This window comes from Macadamia integrifolia, chromosome 10 (genome assembly GCF_013358625.1).
Source record: "Macadamia integrifolia cultivar HAES 741 chromosome 10, SCU_Mint_v3, whole genome shotgun sequence".
Lineage (NCBI taxonomy): Eukaryota > Viridiplantae > Streptophyta > Magnoliopsida > Proteales > Proteaceae > Macadamia > Macadamia integrifolia.
The window spans coordinates 7,610,104-7,616,103 of record NC_056566.1 but is presented as its reverse complement, the minus strand read 5'-3'; the positions used below and the strand labels follow the sequence as shown (position 1 = coordinate 7,616,103).

The window sequence follows — 6,000 nt, the reverse complement described above, 5'->3', positions numbered from 1 at the left end:
ACAGGCCATGAATATGCAGGTACTGAGCAGGATTAGATGCATGAAGTTATACTATGATTTTCTATGACATGTAACTCAATACTGGGATACAAAGCTCAATGTGTTCAGATTTGGAACAGTATAGATATTCCCCACTATAGAAGAATTCAGAGCTTGCTTACTCTCCCCTCCTATGGGAAGATTGTTTTACTCCTCATTGAAGTTAGATTAATCAGAGGAGATCCAAGACTTCTTTGGATTGAGCAAGGAAGAAATCGCACAGTTTCTGAGCTATGGAAAGATTGACATCCTGAAGGGTTTCAAGAACATTCACCATATCCCCACCATGGGATGGAGTTTTTCGCTAGCACTGGATCAACGCATATCTTTTCTGTATGATAGCGCGGTATATCCTACGTGCACCTGGGCGAGGGGCACATCCCACTATTATGGAATTTGTGAAGCACCTTAAGGAAGGGTGTGATTTAGTCCCCACCATTTTGGAAAAACTATTTCAAGGATTTGATGAGATGAACTACAAAGGCAAGTTCGGGATGGATTACTACTCGAGATGCCCAACTATATTTTTGCTATGGTTGATGGAGTAGTTGCAGCTATCGAAGCCTTTGGGAAGTGTTCAACTAAAGGTGACACATTACCAAGAGAAGCAGGAGATCCCAGAATTTGATGCCATTACTGATTGGACAAAATACCTACAAGGAAAGACTTGGGAAACTATGAACTGAGATTGTCAATGGTGGCCACAGACCAAATTCTTGATGAAGACCTCCTATTGCAATTACATTATGCTAGTGGGCCTAACTCACACTTCATTTTATCTCCCCTCGTACATCATGCAGCGATATCAGCTACTCCAGGAAGAACCTGAGAAGATCAAGAATTTCTATCCAACAAGGAGTTGACGACACACATTATTGGTTTTCTTGCTAGGGTTTGGTAAGTGTAAGGAGGCATGACCTCATGTTTTGTATTGAAATTTTTATTATATTGAACAAAGGTTGTGTTAATATGGTTCACTCTGACCTCAGTTCACACATGGCCACATGGAATCAAAGGGTAGGATCATGCATTATCCGTAAAGATAACATGGCAAAAAAAATGGAATCTAATTAATTAACATCATTTGTTAAAAAAAAAAAAGAAGAAAGAAAGCTCAAATAAACAATTTGGTATCAAAATATCAAAAAGGGCAACCAAGCCTCTCAAGAGGCTAAATAGGCACAGGTGTCACAGGCACAGTCCTGGTCCTGCTCATCAGCCTCTGCCATCCATCAGTTTGTCACTCCATACTCAGGTCCGGAGGAAATAGAGTCACAACCCAGTAGCACCATGGTACCTGCATCATCATCTAAAAAGCAGTATATACGAGGGGTGAGCTCCAACTAGCTCAACGAGGGGTGGGGTTCATGCACACCTAAAACACACATACATATTATCCATGATGACATAAGTGCATAAAGTAAACATATAGTCCATAATGCGGATGACGCAATTCATTTGATTGCTAATCCACCTAGCATACGACTAAGTCTGGTACATATTACTACGACACATTAGGTTTTATCTCTAGTCCCAGAACTCGCACATCGGTCACCCATCTATAGACACCCTAGTCGTGATTAAAAGCCTATCGGTCCCAGAATGTGACCATTGGTGTCACACCCCGTTCACACAGAACCGGACCGGTGACCTGAAAAATCATCTAAAAGACTGGTGACCTGCAAAATCATCTAAAAGAGGTGCACACGTGGGATGAGCTCACTAGCTCAGTAAGTGAAAAGAAGGACCACACAACAATCACAACCATATGCACTATATGCTATGCAATTCATTTTAAATCACATCCACCTAAACAACATTACTAAGTCTTGGGTTTAGTGCTACTACAACCACCGTGCGCGTATTCTCCGGGTACAAGCCGCAAACTCCATCTCGCGATACGCCCATAGGGCTGTAGGAGAAGGCCCACCATGAGGACTCGAAAAAGTAAAGCATGCCGACTATCGGCTCTCAACATAAAAGTAAATGACAAAAAATAAAGGTGTTGACTCCAGTAATTTAAAAGCAGTACGATTGGCCCTCTTGAATATACCACTGAGGTTGCCGACTGTCCTAAATGACCAGCCAGTCATACGTCTAACCGCCACAGTGACCCGACAACCGCGACCACTGCTTCCCCCCAAATGGTAACCCAACACCTCAACCCCTATTGGGAAGGGTCGTAGCATGGGAAGATGAAAATCCTAAGCCGCATGCTCCTATATGACATAGTATGATTGCATAGTGCCACCGCATCCCATTCCACGGGCCACCAATGCACTCATTTCCAAGCCGACTATGGCATCTAGTCTAATAATGCATCATGCACAATGATTCCATCATTTATCACATAAGCACATCATCATTTAACATTGAGAAAGTAAAACATAACACACATGTCATAATCATATGAGGAAGGCTAAGCTACACATAATTTGCATGATGACATGGCTAGTCTAGATACAATTTAAATGAATGCCAAACAAGCCTTAAAATAATGCCAAACGTCCTCTCCCCACTTACTTGTAGTTTACAAAGACTCACACCCGGTACGGATGAGATCCGGCGCGAGAAACGTAAATTTTGGTGAACCTATCACAAGTGAATGGGATTAGAATTTCACCACTTTGGAGTCAAAACTAACAAGATTTGATGATAAAATCGTGTTTAGAATCCTAAAAGAAGGTCGCACGTCCGTTTTGGGGCCATTCGGACGAAAAAATCATGCCGGGAGCCTCTCGGGTGGGTCGGACAGCCCACCTGTCATAGCCCACCGGTCTTCACAGGTGGGCGGGTCGACCCACCGGTCCTGACCCACCGATCATGACCGGCGGCCAGGTCGGACCACCGATCGGCCCATCGGTAGGGGCCCACCGGTGGAGGCCGAGGGCCTGCTAGGACCGACGGGTAGGTTGGCCCACCGGTCAGTCCGTCGATAGGGGCCCGTCGGTTGGCCCCGAGGGCCTGTCCTCTCAGGTGGGTGCCCTTAGGCGGGCCGTTTGGCCCACCGGTCTTGGTAGAAAAATGCCATTTTTCCCGAAACCTTCCCCAACCTTTGGGGAATCAAATGAGGCTTTTCCAAACACATTTTCCACACATTCAAGGTCTCATAAGATGATTCTAACCTAGATCTATGTTAGATTTAAGGAATGGAAGCCATCTTACCTTCTTTGCTCAAGAACTCTTTCAAAAACCCCAAAACCACATCTTGGCTCAAGAAATCACCAATGCTTCACAATCTTGTAAACACTTCCTCAAATCCTTCAAAATCAACACATAGACCATCTATTAAACCTTAGATTCATCATCTCAAGGGGGATTTACAAGATCTCAAGAAACTCTACCCAAATCAAGGGTTTTACTTGGGTAGGGTGAAAGTTTAAGGAATATAGCCTTCGCTCACCTCTAAACATAGATCTCGTGTTGGAGATCACTCTTCCGGCGTCGGAATGGGAAGATCAAACCTTGGTGCCGCTTAAATCCATTTCTTCTTCCTCTTCCTTCCCCTTTCTTCTTCTTTGTTCTCTTTTCTCCCTTCTCTTCTCTCTCCTCTTAAATCTTCCCACCAACTTTCCGTGTAATAAATGAGATATGGAAAAACACCATTAATGCTATTTATACTTTCTTAAAATCATTAGTAGCACATGGGTGGGTCACTCAGGTGGGCGGATGCGCCCACCTGTGACCGCCCACCTGAGGGCCGAAAATTTTCCAACAAGTGGGATTTTGGTGGAATTCGACTCTCGGCATGAATCTCACCCTTGGCACAGGATATATTTTATACGTATGCGCTTTAGGATACGACTACATACTAGCTTTATCCGTACATGGCCTTATGATATGTGCATGTACACAGCTTGGGTACACCTGTCTCCTCTGGCACTGACTCAGACTTGTCTGGCCAATCGGTGTTCAAAGTCACCCTTGCCATCATGGTCCATAAGGAACCCGCCTTAACCCTCTTCGGTTCGGGTCCTGCATGGTTAAACCGGGTCAACCGTGTAATTAGACCGGGTTTAAAAAGTAGGGTATCACAATTGGTCACCCAACAAACCCCTGATAACCCACTCCTGGAAGTCATGACATCGAAATCACCATCGGCCATGTTGGACTATTTTCCGCCTCCAGCAATAATCACATTGTACTGTGAGTGTGGCATTCCGAAAAGGTTCATCGAACATACCACCATCGGGTTATCCAACACCTTACCCCTATTGGCAAGGGGACATAGCATAGGGAATGTCACCTAACCATAAATATTCTACATGCCTTGCATAATGACATAGTATAGAATACGAAACCAGAATCATCCATCGGCCACATCGCATCCACATCCACCGGAGTACACAATATCGGAATCACCATTGGCCATAAAATATAATCCATGACTATATACCTATCTAGCATACAAGCAATTGAGTATGGGCTACGCAATACTGGAATCACCATCGGCCACAAAGCATACCCATTTCCAACTATAGTCCTAGAGTGCGCAATAATGGAATCATCCGTCGGCCACAAAGTGCAATCCATGACTATATCTAATCTAATGCACATATACAATGCATGAATGCAACATCCACACGGTGATCATGGTACCGGAACCACCTCGGCCACACCGGATCCTATCACACATCTCAACATCACATATCTAATATCTACATTTCATAACATAATGAATCAACATAAATAGCATGTTCACAATTATCAACATAATTTTGTTAACAATTTAATAATCAATTAGAATTTCTAACATATGTGAGAAATTTCTAAATATTAAACATTCCACAAAATAAAGTCAACCATCCCTCACCTTGGTTGTACTTGTTTAGATTGGATTCCAAGTGTATCAACTAGTGTTCACTCACTTCTGACTTTGTTATACGTACTTGTCTCTGTCCTATGTGCAAAGATGACTGGACGTCAATGTGTGTCCAAAACATCGGAGGGGACCCATAGGGCTTACCCCCCAAAGGTATGGGTACTGTAAACTTTGATAGTATTGGACAGGTCACTGGAAACATCCACTAGAAATATCAGTGGTGTTTTCGGTGGCCTTAGTAAAGAGCTCATATGAGCTAGTTCTTCATTGGAAATATGCCACTAGAAACAACCCAAGTGGTTTCCGATGGGTGTTACTAGTGGATTCCCAAAAATGAATCCATGGATTTGGAGCTTTCTGTGTAATACCCTACTTTTTAAACCCAGTCTAATTACATGGTTGACCCGGTTTAACCATGTAGGACCAGAACCAGAGAGGGTTAAGGCGGGTTCCTTATGAACCATGATGGCAAGGGTGACTTTGAACACCGGTTGGCCGGACAAGTCCGAGTAAGTGCCAGAGGAGATGGGTGTACCCAAGCAGTATACATGCACGTATCATAAGGCCATGTACGGATAATACTGGTATGTAGTCATATCCAAAAGCGCATACGTATAATATACCTTGTGTCGAGAGTGAGATACATGCCGAGAGTCGAATTCCATCAAAATCCCACTCGTTGGCCAATTTTCGGCCCTCAGGTGGGCGGTCACAGGTGGGCGCATCCGCCCACCTGAGTGACCCACCCATGTGGTTACTAGTGGTTTTAAGAAAGTATAAATAGCATTATTTTGTGTTTTTCAATATCTCATTTATTACATTTAGAAGTTGGTGAGAAGATTAAAGAGAGAGAAAAGAAGGGAGAAAAGAGAACGTAGAAGAAGAAAGGGGAAGGAAGAGGAGGAAGGAAAGGATTTAAGCGGCGCCAAGGTTTGATCTTCCCATTCCGACGCTGGAAGAGTGATCCTGAACACGAGATCTACGATTGGAGGTAGGTGAGCAAAGGCTATGTTTCTTAAACTTTCACCAAACCCAAGTAAAACCCTTGATTTGGGTAGAGTTCCTTGAGATCTTGTAAATCTCACTTGAGATGATGAGTCTAAGGTTTGATAGATGGTTTATGTGTTGATTTTGAAGGA

The 6,000-nt window shown here is 43.6% G+C and overlaps 1 long non-coding RNA gene across 2 annotated transcripts in view; it reads right to left on the bottom strand.

Annotated features, from left to right (window-relative positions):
* Positions 1-937: 937 nt before the first annotated feature.
* Positions 938-6,000, bottom strand: part of LOC122091043 — a 62,057-nt gene continuing 56,994 nt past the window's right edge. For both annotated transcript variants that reach the window (XR_006143794.1, XR_006143793.1), the window contains one exon: positions 938-1,348. This is a non-coding gene — a long non-coding RNA (uncharacterized LOC122091043). The remainder of the gene's footprint in view (positions 1,349-6,000) is intronic.